General features: G+C 39.5%; 1 protein-coding gene across 7 annotated transcripts in view; it reads right to left on the bottom strand.

The window, feature by feature from the left end:
• LOC138751912 (leucine-rich repeat-containing protein 4C-like) overlaps positions 1 to 19279 on the bottom strand; it is a 568103-nt gene that overhangs the window by 258326 nt on the left and 290498 nt on the right. For all 7 annotated transcript variants that reach the window (XR_011350273.1, XR_011350270.1, XM_069914885.1 and 4 more), the window contains exon 4: positions 18571 to 18633. The gene's annotated coding sequence lies outside the window, so the exon portion shown is untranslated. The remainder of the gene's footprint in view (positions 1 to 18570; positions 18634 to 19279) is intronic.

Below are 19279 nucleotides of genomic sequence, written 5' to 3'. Positions count from 1 at the left end.
AAATAAATTACATTTAATCTAGTGTATTAGATAAATACTGAAAAAGCATCAGCATTGTTAAGGATGGCCACAAAGCTTCAAAACTGTTTTTAATATTTCATCTTCAAATTAAACCTTGTTTGGGAAGGAAATTTTCCTTCTTTACCCAGGCTGGCCAAAATATGATCTCAGACCCACAGCAACATTATTGTATCTGAAGTGGGCTCTGAAGTATCTAGGTAAGTCTCTCAGTTGATCCAATACCATTAGCATTTCAAGGTGTTGCATTGAATTTAAGGTGCTGCTGAGAGACAATATTTGCTGGTTTTGTTAGCAATCTAAAATCTTGAGAATTTGAGTATTTTGAGTATTTTCCTTTCTCTCTGTCTTCAAAAAACCAAAGTAGAGGTGTTATTAGAAATTCAGAAAATTTGCACCAGCTGTCCAATGTTGGCACAATTTCAGGCCATTTATTGACATCTGGGACCCTGTCCTGAAGTCTGATGCTCCTTCTGGTTGAATTTAGTCATCCGTTTCCAACAGTGCTAATTAACTCTACATTTGTTCTGACATTCATAATGACAAGGTATTACTGGAAATGGTTGTCAGGACAAACAGAAATCAAAGTGTTCTCAAGGCACAATGAAAATAAAATGAATTTGAGGATGATTGGTTGTGAAAATACAAGTGAAAAACACTAGAAATACTCAGCCAGTCAGGCAGTATCTGTGGAGAGAAAAAAAAAAGTTGTATTTCAGGTTGATGCTCCTTCAAGTGGCTCTAATCCCTTGGCATTGTTCAAAAAGACCAATGATGTTATTCCTGGTTTAGGAATGAAAATGAGCTTATCACTGCTCTGACGTGACGTTAGGTGCCAAAAGTGTGATTTTTCAGTAAATCATATTGACATTTATTTTCCTTGAGCCACGGATAAGTGGCTAATGTGCAAAACTCCAACTGCTGCAGGCTGTTAGGAGTTTAGATATTTTATGCAATATTTAAAGCTGAGAGATTTCTAATCAAAAAGGAAATAAAAGGCAATGAGAAAAGTGGACTTGGGTGTCAGTTCAGTCACCATCCTATTGAAAGGCAGAATAGTCTCAAATAGATAAATGGCATTCTGTTCTCTCATTTTCTGGTCTTATTTTGTTATAGCTACCATTGTTTTCTAGATATTTATGTTAAGTCCAATTATTCATATCAAAATGGTTTCAAAAAATTTAATTCTCTGCCTTCATGCAAATGTTTAGACATTCCATTTCTAATATCCCTTATTCGAAGAGGCTAACAATTTAGCAACAAATTAGTTTAGATGGTACATATAGAGATACAAATTTCCTAAAGGCAATTGGGTATAAATAGGTCTTCCTGTGTTATCACAGCATTGTCAAGCAGAGCTAAAGTTTGATTAATTGGTTCATAATTTCAACAGCAAGGTAATGCCACAAAACATTAGTCACTGTTATACATGCTACAGAGGATCTTTATTTATAGTGAGTAATCATGTTCGATGCTAGGACAGTTTGTGAGTAGAAATTAGGTAAACAAAATCAATTCAATATTTTAGTCAGAGAAAATGATGGGGGGGCTGAAATGTTTTATTAAAATGGATGTAGGAAAATATAATTTTAAATAATAAAATAATCATGATACAACAAAAGGCAATGTAGATGTTGGAATCTGGAGCAAATAAAACTACGGGAAGTTGAAAAAGAACGTAACAATTGGAAACATTCAGGGAGAAGTGAAAATTAAATGGATCAGAATGGACATGGAATCCAGTGGCTAAAATGAGTGGGTAGAAGCAGGAGGAAGAAAGGAGTGGAGGTGGGAAGGAGAGAGAGAGAGAGAGAAAGAGAGAGAGAGAGAGAGAGAGAGAGAGAGAGAGAGAGAGAGAGAAGAAAGTTAGAGTTACCTGAAGCTGGAAAATTCATTACCCATGTTAAATATGAAAAACATTGCACTGCGGTGTCAATCCCTCTGGTTAATTAATATGTTCCAGCAAAGGAAATTTGCCAAACCTTGCTGAGTTTGGCCTAGTTATGAATTTGCACCTACCTATGACATGGTTATTAATTGCCTCTTTAGATCAGAGGCAATTCAGGATAGACAACAAATAAATTAAAAAAAAAGTTTACCCTGATATTAAAATAGGTAACTTCCATTTCATATCCAATATTATAATCAATTTCATTAGTTTGGCTCAGTAGAATGAAAGCGGGGCTTTGATTGCACACATTTCAAATACTCCAAGTTAAACTTCTGAGAATAGGAAGTGATCCTTAAGATATCAAGCTGTGGTCCTGCCTGACAACTAGTTGACAACCTTGAAACCTTGACTGAGTGTTAACATAACAAACATTAACTTTCATACAAATACAAAGCAGGTCCAGTCACCATCTCAGAAGATAATCTAATGAGCACACGTACGTATGAAAGATATGAAATGATATGAACACTGCTCTTACAGTTACTGGGCCAGACTGATGATTATGCAAGGAGGTAACAGAATAAACTTTTTTTCTCTGCTTACTCCACCATGCAAATTAAAATGGACTGGGTGCAGGCACTCAGGGACCAGAAAGAGCCAGCAGTGAAAGCTCATTTGGGGCCTAAGATGGGCTGCAAGGGAATCTGGTGGTGGTAGTGTTGGCTGTTCAGTGATTTTCACCTTGTGAAGTGCGACTCAAGTGAGGATTGCATACCAATCTGCAAATTGGACCCAAAGGGCTTACTGGTACTGGTGAGTCAATGGTCACTTGAGGATTTAGGGATTTACAGCTTTGGCCAAGTGGGGAGTTAAGATTGCCAATCATGGAATTGGGAAATTTGTCAATTTGGGGTTTGCTGGGGTTTCAAGACCTGGGATAAACAGGATGTTGTACCAGTCATGGAATTATGAGTCAAGACCTGAGCCAATCGAGGGATTGTGGAGGCTGGTACCAAGAAAGTGAAGTCTGAAGGCTTTGTAATGGTTGATCTAGTTGGAATAAATTTTCATAGAACGTAGGTTTAAGGTGACGGGTGAAAGTTTCAATGGAAACCTGAGGATCTATTTTTTTTAAAGCACATAGAGTAGTAGGTGTCTGGAATAAACTGCTGGAGGTGGTCCTTGAGGCAGGTATTATTGCAAACTTTACATATAATATTTGGATATAATGCTTTTTGGGTGAAACACAAGCAGGTGGGGACTAGTATAACTGGATATATTGGTCAGCATAGACATGTTGGGCTGAAGGGCCTGTTTCCATGCTGTATGATTCTATTAGGAGGATTGCATGATTGTCATTTAGTAAGACCTCTGACAAGGCTATACATGGGAGAATGGTCTAAAAGAGTAAATGTCATTGAGATACAGGGCATGTCTCAAATTGGATTCAAAGTATATTTAGTGACAAGGACTACAGAATGATGCACAAGGACATTTACAAAATATAAAACAGCATGCAAATCTGAAATTGAAGCCGAAAATCATGGAAGCCATCAGCAGAAAAGGAAGAGCTACAAAAAGAGGACAGTGTTGAAAATGAACCAAGTTCAGTTTCCTGTACCATAGCTCCCCTTCTACCAATGTGGACAGAACCATTGACGGCACCTCATCTCTTTCCCACTCCTGTGCTCTCACACCTTCTCCTCCTGGACAGAGCAAGGATAGAGTTCCCCTTGTCCTCACTTTCCACTCCACCAGTTGAGTCCATTGCTATTTCCACCAGCTCCAACAAGATTTCATCACCAGAAATATTTCCCCTTCCCCCCTCTCCCTTTCAGCATTCAGAAGGGACTATTCTCTCTGTGATTCGCTGATCCATTCATCCACCTTCACCAACCACTCTGTCTTTTTTGTTTTAATTTTTTTTATTTTTCACACCATAAATCACATTAGCCATGATATACACTTTTTCACACATATACAGTGACTTTTTCTCCCCCCCCTCCCTCCTCCCAAGCCACCCCCCCACCACCCCCCCTCTCATCCATTTTAGGTATACAATCTAGGTTGCATTAAGCCAGTCAGACAATGTTGTCATTCAACAAAAATACACCAGAAATTCTACTGAGTCCATTCTTTTCTTTCCTTCTCCTTCCATCAACTTAGGTAATGTTTGTTCCCAGTAGGTTTTCGCTATTGTATTTAATGTAAGGCTCCCATACTTGTTCGAATATTTCAATATTATTTCTTAAACTATATGTTATTTTTTCTAATGGAATACATTTATTCATTTCTATATACCATTGTTGTATTTTCAAATTATCTTCCAATTTCCAGGTTGACATAATACATTTTTTTGCTACGGCTAGGGCTATCTTAACAAATCTTTTTTGTGCATTCTCCAAATCAATTCCAAATTCTTTGTTTTTTATGTTACTTAGGAGAAAGATCTCTGGATTCTTTGGTATATTGTTTTCTGTTATTTTATTTAATATCTGATTGAGATCATCCCAAAATTTTTCTACTCTCTCACATGTCCAGATTGCATGAATTGTTGTTCCCATTTCTTTTTTACATCGAAAACATCTATCAGATACTGCACCAACCACTCTGTCTTAAAGCACTTTCCAGTGCAATAACTGAAGACTCAACACGTGTGTTCTCAACTCTTCGATCATGTGACTGTAATATTCTTTGCAGCTGAGGCAGCAATTCACTTATACACTTTCCTAACTTGTGTACTGCCTTGGATGTTCACATTGTAGTCCATGTTAGAAACTGAACAGACCTAGAATGATTGTTTTTTTCTGATTTCAGTTTGCTGCACTGACCCCACACTTCCTGTTGCCTGCTGATTTAATTCTCCATTCCCACATGTGCCACCCTTCTCTGACTTGAAGTAACTCTCTTTTGCTGTCTGCATTAGAAATGGCCGTTTCTGCTAAAAGCCAGTCACCTGTGACATTGTCTGTTTTTTTTTTCCCTTCCTTGGTGCAGGCTGATATTCTGATTATATCCCAATATCCTGCTATTAGCCACAGATAACACAGAAAAGTGAATACCCCCCTAACTGCTCATATTAACCCATTTGACTGAGTCTCATGCTGTCCCTTTGCCCTGTTCATTTTCCTGCAGCTTCTGAGTGACTTAAAGCTGCCTCTTTCATCTTTCTCAACTGAAATGTGATTGATCTATGTGGACTTCTTAAGACCTTTGAGAAGCAAGTTGACAAATCAGAGGTGGTTCTCTTGGTAATAGGAAGCAAAGAGCTTTGGTGATTGGAGGTCATGACTAATGATGTCTTGCAGAGATCAATATTGGAATACTTGCTGTTTGTTTTATGTTTTAGTGATTGGATGTGGGGAAGAAAAACAAGGCTTGATTAGTAAGTTTACAGAAGACGCAAAACTGTTTACGCTGTTGATAAAAAAAGTAATTTTGAGCTTCTTTAAGAATGATACAGCTTTGGTTGATTTGTGGCATGAAAGATGAGGTTTTATGAACAAGCTGACAAAGCTGTGGTCGCACTCATTGGAAGAGAGGAGGTTGTAAGATCATCTGATGGTGGAATGGGATCATGAAGAGGATTGAGAAGGGAGTAACTTCGCATTGGTAAAAGAGTCAATAACCAGAAGGCATAACAGAGTAAAAATGACTGGAAAAAAAGAACAACAAATGTTAAGAGCAAAAGCTTGTAATTTTAATGTGTAACCATAATTTGGAATGTGCTTCTAAGGTTAGAAGTGGAGGTAGATTCCACTGGATTAAAAGGTAGCTGGATACATATCTAAAAAGGAACAAGTTTCAGGGCTTTGAGAAAAGGGCAGAATGTGAATCGCTGGATTTGTCTAACCATGAGGCAGACTGGGTGATGGCCTGAATGACTTATTTCGGTGCTGTAACTCTTCTGCGGTCCTGAGACAACAAAAATACCTCCATCTAATTTCCAAGTACAGTAAACTCCCTGGTAGCCGACATCTATGGGGATTGGTAGATGTCAGATGAGTGAGCTTACCGGTTGCTTGAGACAGTGTTGTGCGGATGGAGAATTAACGGCAAGGTGCACTAAATGTAAACTTTCGTATTTTTACCCACTTATTTGAATTATGGATAACAGGAATTTTACTGCAGTTGTTTGTTGCAACTGAATATATGAAGTCACCAGGTTAGTGAAGAAATATTACTCAACAAAGCAATGGGCCAAGCTGCAGTGATCCTGGCCTGGACCTTAGAGTTGGTGTCCCTGTGGCCAATCTCTAATCCTATGGCTCCCAGCAGAACCACTGTGTGATGAATATACCCAGGCAACAGACGTGAAGAGTAAAGCCAGCCGAGCTCTAACTTGATGGCCTTCTCACAGCTCATGCTACCTGAAGGTCTTGTCACTATTTGTAAATTTTGATGATATGCAAACATTTAAAAAAATATATAAATGAAGATAATGATCCATGTAAAGGGAAGTACAGTTGCTGCAGTGGTTTGCGCAATACAGTTACAGCGTCAGCTATTGGGACTGGGGTTCGAATCCCGTGCTGTCTGTAGGGATTTTGTACATTATCCCCATGTTCTCGTGGGATTTCCCCAAGGGTTTCTGGTTTTCTTCCACCATTCAAAATGTACCAGGGGTTTTAGGCCAACTGTGTGTAATTGGGCAACATGGGGTCGTGGGCTGAAAGGGTCTGTTACTGTGCTGTAGGTCTCAATTTAATTTTTTTTTTAATCTAAAATTTAAAGCCAATGAAACTGCTATGAATTTATTAAAAAAAAACAAAAACACAATGCATCAAAATCAAGAAAAAAAACAAATGTAATATTTCTATTTAAATGGAAGTTGCCAATTCTATCCAAATAAATGCATCCATCAAACGTGCAAGCAATGACCAGAATAAAGACGAGAGGACCAGATACAAAATGCATTTAGTCCTCAGCTCAGCCACAAACAGACTCAGTGATGGGGCAAGGGAGAGTGAAAGAGGTCCGATTCATGTGCATTGGACCTCCAGCACATAGCTGGCTCAAGTGTGGAAAGATGGCATGCATTTCTGCATTCTCTGCAGCTGGCTCATGGTTACCCATACGCACGCCAGAGGGCCTTCAGTGAAAGTTGGCCAGATAGCAACAGTCTGTTTTGTCAAGCATGAGATATTAGATTTACAGCAAAGTTGATGGATTTATCCCCTAATGATCATATTTTAACCAATCATTCCACAATGAAATCATTCAGGGTTTTCCCCAACCAGAAGCCCTGGATGAACAATGACATTTCGAACCTGCTGAGAGACAGTAAACAGGTATTTAAGTCCAGAGATCTAAATCAGTACAGTTGGAGCAGGTAGGACCTGTGGAAAGACCTGGACAAAGTGGAGATTCAGGATAAAAATTGAAATGGGGCACCTAACAGTTGTGCAATGCTTAAATGACATAACCAGTTATAAAACCAAATCCAGTGAAGTAGCAACGGCAAAGCTTCTCTCCCAGTGGAACTTGATGCCTTCTACACCCAATTTGATGAAAGCAACAGTGAAGAACTACCCCTCCACACCCCCACATCCCCTAACGATCCCATCCTGTCTGTATTTAAGGATGACGTGTGTGCTGCCTTCAGGAGAATCAATCCAAGGAAAGCATCCAGCCTGGATGGAGTACCTGGCCGAGAATGAAAAAGTCTGTACTGACCAACTTACCAAGGTATTCATGGATAACTTCAATATCTCACTCCAGCAGAGTGTGGTACCCACCTGGTTCAAATAGGCATCAATCATACGGGTGCTGAAGAAAAGGATAGTAACCTGCCTTATTGACAATCGACCAGTAGCACTTATATCAACAGCAATGAAATGTTTTGAAAGGCTGATAATGAACCATATCAGCTCATGTCTGAACAATGACATAGATACATTCCAATTTGCCTATTGTAGTAACAGGTCGATGGCAGATGCCATGTCACTGGCTCTACACAAAGACCTGGACAGCAAAGATGCATACAGCAGGATGCAACTTTATCGACTACAGTTCGACATTTAACATAATCTTCCCCTCAAAACTGATCAGCAAACTCTAAGACCTGGGAATTAAACCCCCACTGTGTAATTGGATCATGGATTTCCTCATATCCAGACCACAATCTGTGAAGATTGGTGCGAACATCTTCTCCACAATCTCTATCAGTATTGGAGCACCACAGGGCTGCGCACTTTTCCCCCCGCTCTACTCACTTTATACCTATGACTGGGTGGCTCAGTATGACAATAACACCATCTACAAATTTGCCAATGACACCACGGTAGTGGGTTGTATAAAGGAAGGGGATGAGTCAGCTTACAGGATGGAGATTGAAAACTTGACTAAATGGTGCACAAAGAACTACTTTGCACTCAATACCACCAAAATTAAGGAGTTGATTGTTGACTTCAGGAAAGGAAAGCCAGTGATCATTGGGGGGATCAGAGGTGGAGAGGGTGAGCAAATTTAAGTACTTAGAGGGTCACCACCTTGGAGGATCTTTCCTGGACTCAACACACCAGCGCTTCTATTTCCTTAAGAGTTTTCAGAAGTTTGGTATGACACCAGAAACCCTGGCAAATTTCTACACAGGTATGGTGGAAAGTGTGCTGACCAGCTGCATCATGGTCTGGTTTGGGGACACCAATATCCCTGAAAGTAAAGCCCTCCATAAGGGAATGGACGCAGCCCAGGACATCACAAGCAAAACCCTTCCCACTATTGAGAACATCTGCAGGGTACGCTGTTGTCGGAGAGCAGCAGCAATCATTAAAGACCCACATCACCAGCACATGCTCTGTTCTTACTGCTGCCATCAGGAAAGAGGAACAGATGTCACAAGACTCGCACCACCCGGTTCAGGAACAACTGCTGCCCCTCCACCATCAGACTCCTCAATGACAAACTCAACCAGAGACTCATTTAAGGACTCTTACTTGTGCACTTTAGTGATCTTCTTTATATATTCTCTTTGTATTGCACACTGTTTGTTTATATTCATTATCTGTTTACAGTTCTTTGTTTGTTTACAATTTTTTGCACTACCAATTACTGGTAATACTGCACTGTATGCATGAAAAAGAATCTCAGGTTTGTGTGTGATGTCATGAATGTACTCTGACAATAAATCTAAAATCTGAATCTGAAATACAGGTACTCCCCAACTTATGACCATAATTTGGACTGAAGGATCAATCATGTCTCGAAATGGGCATAAGTCGGAATTTTGCCTGTGTGCATGGAGTACTGAAGACTTAAAGCAAACTTTTTAATCATATCTTTTTTTCATTGTAGATTTGACAATAGCTACTTAAAGCTTCTTGAATTTGTCAATCAGTCTTGGCGAATCTTTCCACATTCTGGTCTAAACACATATTTGTTAGTGTTCCGGGGTCCTGGGGTCCATAGGTTGAGCACAGCCATCTTCATTCCTGTGTGCATGCGCAAAACTTCGAGTGGCACATGTGAAGTGGGTTCGCATATTGGAGTTCAGTTGGCACATGCATGAGTGTAAAGTGCCCAGATGATATTGAATTTTGCTCCAACTGAACTTCAATATGCAAACCAATCATGCATGTGCCAACTGAAGACTCACACATGTGTACAGAAATCAAGAAGGCCATGGACCTTGGGATGCCAACTAACAAGGTAAGTACACACATTTTGGCTCTTACATGTCCTGTATCCCTGTTACAGTTTGTCAAATACAACGTAAACTCCGTAAATTTTATATTTTTCTTTTTTTTTTAAATTGATCGACTGCGGATGCATGCAAGTTGGGAAGTACCTATAACTAGCTTTTTGAAAGCAAATTACGGACTAAGTTTCAAAATTTTTTACATGATACACTTGCATTAATTTTAATTACAGTCAGACTATCAGTTTATTACTTTAAAATGACTTTAGGAGCTATAAAGCCCTTTAGGGAAGACCAGCTCTCTGCTCCCAGTGCACAACACAACTTATCTTGTTGGATAATTAGGCATGCTAAAGAAATGTTTTTCTAAAGCTCCAGTTACATCAGTCCTGATGTGAAAATATCAGGAGCCAACAGCCAGAAAAGTGAATTCAAATCCCTGATGAGCTGTCTCTGAAAAGCAGAGAACCATGCAGCACAAAGGCAGGAGAGAAAGCCTGCCACTGTGGGTCAGATGTTGGGAAAAGCTTTGTCAAACAACAGAACATCTCCTGCAAATGTCCTTCTGGCACACGAGCCCATGCTACCCAATGGTTAGCGCAATGCTGTTACAGTGGCAGTGATCAGAGATTGGATCCGGCGCTATCTATAAAGAGTTTGTAGGTTCTGCCCATGTCTGCATGGATTTCATCCAAGTGCTCCCGTTTCCTCCCACTCTTCAGAATGTACGGTGGTTGTAGGGCATTTGGGTGAAATTGGGCAGCACGGACTCATGGGTTGGAAGGGCCTGTTACCATGTTGAATGTCTGCATGTAAGTTTCCATCACTTGAATTTATTGATTGGTCAATACTGAGGGAGATCATCCCAGCACTTGATAAATCACGAAGGCAGCCATGCTTGCAATATTCTGCATAGTTTTGGTCACCACAATGTACTAAGATATTGCAACAACTAATATGATGAAGAAGAGTTTAACACAGAAGGGTCAGGAGATGGAGGGATTGTAATATAAACAGTGATTACACATTATTTGATTATTATTAATGGAAAAGACAAGATACATGGGTGATACAATTGCTATTTTGAAATTTCAAGGACACTGAATAAATTAGGTGATGAGAATCAGTTTCATTAAGCAGAAACATTAAAATTAGAGGACATCACTTTTGCTCAAAGGAAATTCAATTCAAAACTAATCTGTTGAAACATTATTTTACTCGGCAGTGAAAATTCAGTGGAACTGAACCACAGAGAAGCAGGAAGCATAGATGTATTCAAATGTAAATCAAAAATTACTCTCAAGAAGTTATTTTCCGTGACGCACGACATGAATAATCTGAGATACAAAATATTGTCAGGGGCACAGACCAGAATTTGGATTGAACAGTGCCCGTTTCTATAAATGTTAAACATGCAACCTTTGATTTCAACTTTTGGCAGATTCGGTCCTCTTTCCCCATTACTGAACTCACCATCTTCTGCCAGTTTTTCTTATATGAGCGTGTCTGTTAGTTCTCTTAATGAATGGATGGAACCGTCTTCCTAATAATTATTTTGTTGACCAACATTTTTGCTGCTCTTTAAGTGAACGTTGGACTTTCTCTGTATCCTTCACTGAAAGCAGCAAGCATTGAACATAGGCCAGTATAGCACAGAAACTTGACAGACGCATGAACAGGGGAACATGCAGACACCGTGTCCCAAACAGGATGTCCAAATTAAATCAAAATTCTGGTTGAGCACCATACTCCTTGCATATTTATGTATCAATGTAGAAGGATCTTCAACTCTTTTATTATAGATGCTTCTACAATCACACTTATTCCAGGATCCAGTGTAAAAAGAAAACCTCACCTGCACATCCCCTTTAAACATTCCTCCCCACTCACCTTTAATGCCCATTTTCCAGTGTGTGACACTTTCATCTTGGGAGAAAGATTTTGACTGTGTAGCCTATATATGGTTTCATCATTTTATAAAATACTATCAGGTCTCCCCTCAGCTTCCAAACTTTCAGAAAAAAACAACCAAAGTTCGCCCAACCTCTAACATAGCTCATACCCTTGAAACCAGGTAGTAACCTTGTATCAATCTCTTTTGTATATTTTCCAAAGCTTCCTCATACTTCTTGTAATGAACCAGAAGTGCACACAATACTCCAAGAACAGCCCAACCAAAGTTTTGTATTGATGCAATGTCTTCTTTACATTTATCCTCAATGTCATGATCAATGAAGCATGCCATATGCATCATTGACATCTAATTGTGTGGACACTGCAAAGGAGCTATGGGCCTAGACCCCACATTTCTCTGCTTTTAAGAGTCCCAACATTACACTTTCCCCTTACATATGACCTTCCTAAATGCAACTACTCACACCTGTCCAGATTAAACCCCATCTGCCATTTCTCTCCCCATATCTGTAGTTGAGCTATATCCTGCTGTTTGCTTTGATAGCCCTCTATAATTCCACTAATCTTAGTGTTACTTGCAAAATTATTAACCCATCAACTTACTTTCTTTTCCTGTCATTTATATACTTCACGAACAATGGGGTCCTTGCTGAACACCTCTGGTCATTAACCGTCAGTCAGAATCACACTCTTCCACCTCTCCCATCTGTTTTCTGTGGGAAAGCCTATTCAATTCAATATATATTGATATATAGATATTATATATCCAACTGCACGAAAACCAACAATGAGCAATGAGCTCTCTGAACCCTTCTCCATTAACAATGGCGTGAAGCAAGGCTGTGTTCTCGCACCAACCCTCTTTTCAATCTTCTTCAGCATGATGCTGAACCAAGCCATGAAAGACCTCAACAATGAAGACGCTGTTTACATCCGGTACCGCACGGATGGCAGTCTCTTCAATCTGAGGCGCCTGCAAGCTCACACCAAGACACAAGAGAAACTTGTCCGTGAACTACTCTTTGCAGACGATGCCGCTTTAGTTGCCCATTCAGAGCCAGCTCTTCAGCGCTTGACGTCCTGCTTTGCGGAAACTGCCAAAATGTTTGGCCTGGAAGTCAGCCTGAAGAAAACTGAGGTCCTCCATCAGCCAGCTCCCCACCATGACTACCAGCCACCCCACATCTCCATCCGGCACACAAAACTCAAAACGGTCAACCAGTTTACCTATCTCGGCTGCACCATTTCATCAGATGCAAGGATCGACAATGAGATAGACAACAGACTCGCCAAGGCAAATAGCGCCTTTGGAAGACTACACAAAAGAGTCTGGAAAAACAACCAACTGAAAAACCTCACAAAGATAAGCGTATACAGAGCCGTTGTCATACCCACACTCCTGTTCGGCTCCGAATCATGGGTCCTCTACCGGCACCACCTACGGCTCCTAGAACGCTTCCACCAGCGTTGTCTCCGCTCCATCCTCAACATCCATTGGAGCGCTTTCATCCCTAACGTCGAAGTACTCGAGATGGCAGAGGTCGACAGCATCGAGTCCACGCTGCTGAAGATCCAGCTGCGCTGGATGGGTCACGTCTCCAGAATGGAGGACCATCGCCTTCCCAAGATCCTGTTATATGGCGAGCTCTCCACTGGCCACCGTGACAGAGGTGCACCAAAGAAAAGGTACAAGGACTGCCTAAAGAAATCTCTTGGTGCCTGCCACATTGACCACCGCCAGTGGGCTGATACCGCCTCAAACCGTGCATCTTGGCGCCTCACAGTTTGGCGGGCAGCAACCTCCTTTGAAGAAGACCGCAGAGCCCACCTCACTGACAAAAGGCAAAGGAGGAAAAACCCAACACCCAACCCCAACCAACCAATTTTCCCCTGCAACAGCTGCAACCGTGTCTGCCTGTCCCGCATCGGACTTGTCAGCCACAAACGAGCCTGCAGCTGACGTGGACTTTTTACCCCCTCCATAAATCTTCGTCCGCGAAGCCAAGCCAAAGAAAAGAATATGAGATACTAGCAGGATACCTGGCATTTCCTGGGAAATAAAACACTCAGTTGTTGACTACATGGTTGAATCAAAATATCCTAAAAAATCTTCATGGTAATTCTCAGCAGATTCTTGACTCCTCATGGAATGCCCAGCAGCATCAGCACTGAGGTGGGATTGGCATCGTTCCTCAGTTACCTGCAGCCTGCCCCTTGTTTGTCTCGAGGCCTGAGCACTGAGGCAGGTCTGGTGTTGCTGTTCTATTTCCTGCTGCCTGCCCCTTGTTTGTCTGGAGGCCTGAGCACTGAGGCAGGCCTGGTGTTGCTGTTCTATTTCCTGCTGCCTGCCTCTTGCCTATCTGGAGGCCTGAGCACTGAGGCAGTCCTGGTGTTGCAGATATATATGGTTTCATCATTTTATAAAATCCTATCAGGTCTCCCCTCAGCTTCCAAACTGAGGCAGGCCTGGTGTTGCTGTTCTATTTCCTGCTGCCTGCCCTTTGTTTGTCTGAAGGCCTGAGCACTGAGGCAGGCTGGTGTTGCAGGCTCCTTGCATATCTGGAAGCATCGTGCATATACATATGTATATGTGTATATATGTGTGAGTGTGATACACACACGCACGAACACACATATACACATACACACACATACATATACACACACATATATACACACACATATATATATATACACACACATACACACACACACATATATATATATATACACACACACACACACACACACACACACACATATATATATATATATATATATATAATGTATCTATATTAGATATCAATTCATAATATACTATGTGTGTGTGTCACACACATGTAGGAAGTTTCCCTTTACGAAGTGATAGCCTCCTCTAATTGCTGCACTGCAAAGCACCAGGATTTGTATTAAAATGAGTGAAGTTCTGTCAAAATTTGCATATATCCTGTTCCAGCCTTCATTTCTAGTTGAAAACTTCCCTAATGCTGTTTAGCATCGGGTTTAACATCATCACAAAAGGCAAACGTGTTTTTATATAACAAATCTAAGTGAATTGCAAACTCTTGGTTAAGCAATTGGTGAAAAACAGTGACTGAAATTAAGGTTCCCAGAGCTTTCATGATTATCAGGCTGCTCATACCCTGTATCTCCTTGAGTTGCAAACTAATTGTAAGAGATTATTTGTAGTGATTAGCTATCAACTCCATCACAGTTTTAGCAGCATCTGTCAGGAGAGTCATATATAACCAGCACTTCGGGCCTAAACTCTTCTTCAAGGAATAAGCAGAAAGCTTGACTGAATAACAAGGCTGGGGGAGGAGAGAAAAAAGGGCAGGGGGGAGGAGCACAGGTCAATGGGCAAAAAAGCATAATTGAACGTGGATGGGAGGATAGGAGAGGAAAGGTAAGAATTGATCAGGGGAGGGAGTGGAGGAAAGGAGTCAGAGGGTAAGAAGACAGAGGGAAAAGAGACAGAGGGAGAATTAGACAGAACTAGAGGAAAGGAGACAGGATAGGGGAAGGGGAGGGATGTGGGGAGATAATGGAAACTGGAGAAGTCGATGTTAAATCCCATCTGGTTGCAGGGTGCCCAGACATAATGCAATTTGCCGGCAGCCGCATTCCGGCTGCGCATGAGACCACGATGGCATGAGAATGGGGTGGGGAATTGAAAAGGGTTGCCACTGGTAGATCCTTGCAACAGCAATGAACAGAGCAAATGGACTCAATGAAGCAATCTCCCAGTCCTCGCCTGCCATCACTCTTGCCTTGGCATCCAACACATTATCTTCTGCCATTTTCACCACCTACTGTGAGGTCCCACTACTGGACACGTCTTCCCCTCTCCTCCCTCTCTGTCTTCCACGGGGACCACTCCCTCCATAGCTCTCTTGTTCACTCCTCCCTTCCCACCAGTCACACCCTTGGTCCCTTCCCCTGTGACCACCAGAATTGTTGCATGTGTTCAAGCCTCTTCCCTCACTACTATTCGGGGCTCCAAACAATCCTTCCAAGTGGAGCAGTGAATGTACGGGGATCAAATGCTGCATCCAGTGCTCCTGTTGTGGTCCCTTTTGCATCGAATAGACTGGACGCAAACTGGAAGATCACCACTCTGCCAGCTGCAGTGGCGGGAATCTCCTAGTGACAACACATTACCATTCCCCACCCCATGCCAAACTGTCTGTCCATGGTCTCATGCACTGCCAGATTGGGGCCACCCATAAAATGGAAGAACAATACCTTATATTCCACCTGGGGACCCTTCAAACAGAGGGCATTAACCAACTTCTTCTTTGGTTTCCGTTGCATTCTTCGCTCCCCCCACCACCTCTCGCTTCTCTTATCCCTATGTCTCCTTTTCTTTCAAGCCCTCTCTCTCTCTCTCTCTCTCAGTTTTTCCCTTTTCCTTTGTTGCCTTCCCTCTTGCTCTGCATTCTACCCCCTCCCACAAAAAAAACCTCTCATCTTTCTTCCCCTGTCCAATGATGGCCTTTTGCCCACTGACCTGTGCTCTTCACCCTGACCTTTCCTCCCTCATCCCTCAGCCTTTTTATTCAGGAGCCTGTCTGCTTTTAGTTCCTATCTTGAAGAAAGGCTCAGTCAAGAAATGTTGGTTATATATATTGACCTCCTATGGATATACCATGACCTGTTGAGTTCCTTCAGCATTTTTAGTACAATTACAAGACGTGCAGAATTTTGTGTTTCACAGGATTCTACACATGCCTTGTTTTGTTTTCATCCATCATTTCCATTGTGACTATTTTCTAAATGTGTTTGGATCACATCATGGATACTATGGCTTCATTCTGGCAAAGCCAACTAATTCATGAAAATTTGTGTCCAAATAAGTTTTGTTTGCATCTACATCGAGTCACATTGGGCTATTGGGAAATATATTACAATGTAGTATTTCTCAGGAGAAAGGGAGAATCAGGAACGATGGACTTTAATACATCCATGATCATATTAGTCACCTCTATATTTAAAATCCATGAATGAAGGTGATAGTGTGTCAATATCTGTTGCATTGTGAATGGAAATTACTCCTTAGAAATGGCGTAAAATTCCAATGCTGTAAATTTCCCATCTGCTCTAAACTAATGGGATTAGTCAAAAACTTAAAAGTAAAAATATAAATATGCTGAAGGGTTGATGAAAGATGGATCATGTTTGAGAGATGTATCTACTTTATATTTAACCCACTTTTTTTTAAACATTATTTATGCCGTTCAAAAAACAATTAGTACATGACATATACAACAAGTAACTCTAAACATGAACGTTTTTTTATAACCTCCCCCCTTCAGCCAACTCTCCTCAGGAGAGCCATAAAAGAAGAAAAATTTTTTTTTTTTAAAAATTAAGCATACATATTAAAATCTAATCAATTTAAATTGAAATGTAAATATTCTGAATATAACAACCACTTATTAATAAAAAAACTATAATTATCACATGAAACACGTAATTTTTTTCCATTATTAAACAATATTTCATCTCATTATGCTATCTATTAATATCAATCATATTTGTATCTTTCCACATACTAGCAATACATTTTTTTCACTACAGATAATGCTAAATATACAAAAGCAAGTTGAAATTTATCTAATCCCAAACCTTTCAGAGGTTGCAAACTACCCAATAAAAATACTGTCAGATCTAAAGGTATTTTAATCTTATACAGGTATTCTAAAAACAATTAAATTTTTTTCCAAAAAGATTGTATATATGTACATGACCGGACAGCATGAAAAAATGTTCCAAAAGAATTACCACATCTAAAACACAAATATCTGATTCATGAAAACTATACTTTTTTAGTTTTTCAGGTGTTAAGTATAATTGATGTAAAAAAATTATAATTAATCATTGCATAGCGTGCATTTATCAGTCTAGTTGCACTATCATAACAAATATCCAACCAATCATCTTCGGAAAAAATAAAACCAATATCCACATTTACTTTTAGATTTATCCCAACCCTTTTTATCCATACCATCCTGTAATAATTGATACATAGATGAAATATAACCCTTCTCTGGTATCTTCATAAGAAAAGTCTCAAATTTAGTCATTTCAGGTAAAATCATATCTCTGCCAAACACATGTTTTACCAAAGATCGAATTTGATAATAAAGAAACAGAGAGTTCTTATCAATACCATAACTGTCCCTCATCTGATTAAAAGATAAAAAAATTACCTTCTTTAAAACAATCTCCAAAATTTTCCACACCTTTAAATCTCCAATGTAATAAACTTCGATTGTTTATTAAAAAAAAATAAGTTGATTATTAATACAACGGAGTCAAAGCGATAATTCACCCCTAAAACCTATCATTTTCTTTTTCTTTGTCCATAACTTCATTAAATGTTTTAGTATAGGCACATTATGTTGCTGTAACAAATTTATATTCCATCTGAACAAAAATTGATGTATTTCAAATTCAGAAATATTTGCCATCTCAACTTTGGCCCAACTAGGGGGCTGTCCAAATCCATCAATGAACTAATAAATTTAAGTTGGGCTGCTTCATAATAATTTTGAAAATGTGGTAAATGTAATCCCCCTAACTCATATTTCCAAGTTAATTTATTCAAGGCTACTCTTGAAAATTTACCTCTCCATAAAAACTCCCTAACCATTTTATTCAAATCTCAAAAAAAAATATTATCAGTAAATACGGAATAGATTGAAACAAATATTGCATACACAGAAAAATATTCATCTTAATTGTATTTATCCTACCCAATAAATTAATAGGTAAATCTTTCCACTTAATCAAATCAGCTTTAATTTTTTTAATTAATGGAACATAATTTAATTTATATAAAGATTGATAATTAACATTCAAAATTATACCTAAATACTTAATTCGATCAGTCCATTTCAAGTTAATAATATTCTTATAAACTGAATAACCTTCATTTACTGGTAATATTTAACTTTTTCCCAATTAACTTTATATCCAGAAAGACATCCATATTGTATCAGACACTCCTTCAAGTGCAAAAGTGATTGAGCTGGATTTGTTAAATACACCAATACATTATCGGCAAATAAATTAATTTTATATTCCTCATCTAAAACTTTCATACCTTGTATCTGCGTATTTTGTCTTATCAGCTGTGCTAAAGGTTCGATCACTAACGCAAACAAACCTGGTGATAAAGGACAACCTTGATGAGTTGATTGAGTCAATTTAAACAGTTTTGAAATCAAACCATTTGTCAATACTCTAGCTACCGGTTTACTATATAAAGCCTTAATCCAACCAATAAAGATAGGACCAAACTTAAATTTCTCCAGAACTTTAAACAAAAAATTCCACTCAACTCTATCAAATGCTTTTTCTGCATCTAAAGATATCACCATCGGGTGATCTAAAGATTGTTGAAATCTATTAATCAAAGTAATCACATGCAGAATATTATCTGAGGCATATCTATTCTTTATGAAACCCGTCTGATCCATATGGATCGTCACCAGGCGATTTACCGTTCGGCATTTCCATCTTAGCCATTTTAATTTCCGAATCAGTAAATGGTGCTTCCAACTTCCATATATCTGCATCCTCTAAATTCAACTGTGATAAAAAAAGATCAATCGATCCATTTTCTTGTTTTCCTTCAGATGTATATAACTTTTTATAAAATGAACAAAATTCATCAATAATCTCACGAGGTTTATAAGTGATAAAAGAATTCCATCTAACAGCAGTAATAGTCCTCAAAATCTGTTATTTCTTTAATTGCCATGCCAATACCTTATGTGCTTTCTCTCCCCATTCATAATACCATTGTTTAG

This window comes from Narcine bancroftii, chromosome 1 (assembly GCF_036971445.1).
Source record: "Narcine bancroftii isolate sNarBan1 chromosome 1, sNarBan1.hap1, whole genome shotgun sequence".
NCBI classification, from domain to species: domain Eukaryota; kingdom Metazoa; phylum Chordata; class Chondrichthyes; order Torpediniformes; family Narcinidae; genus Narcine; species Narcine bancroftii.
The sequence above is the reverse complement of the archived record's forward strand: the minus strand, read 5'-3'. Positions and strand labels throughout refer to the sequence as shown.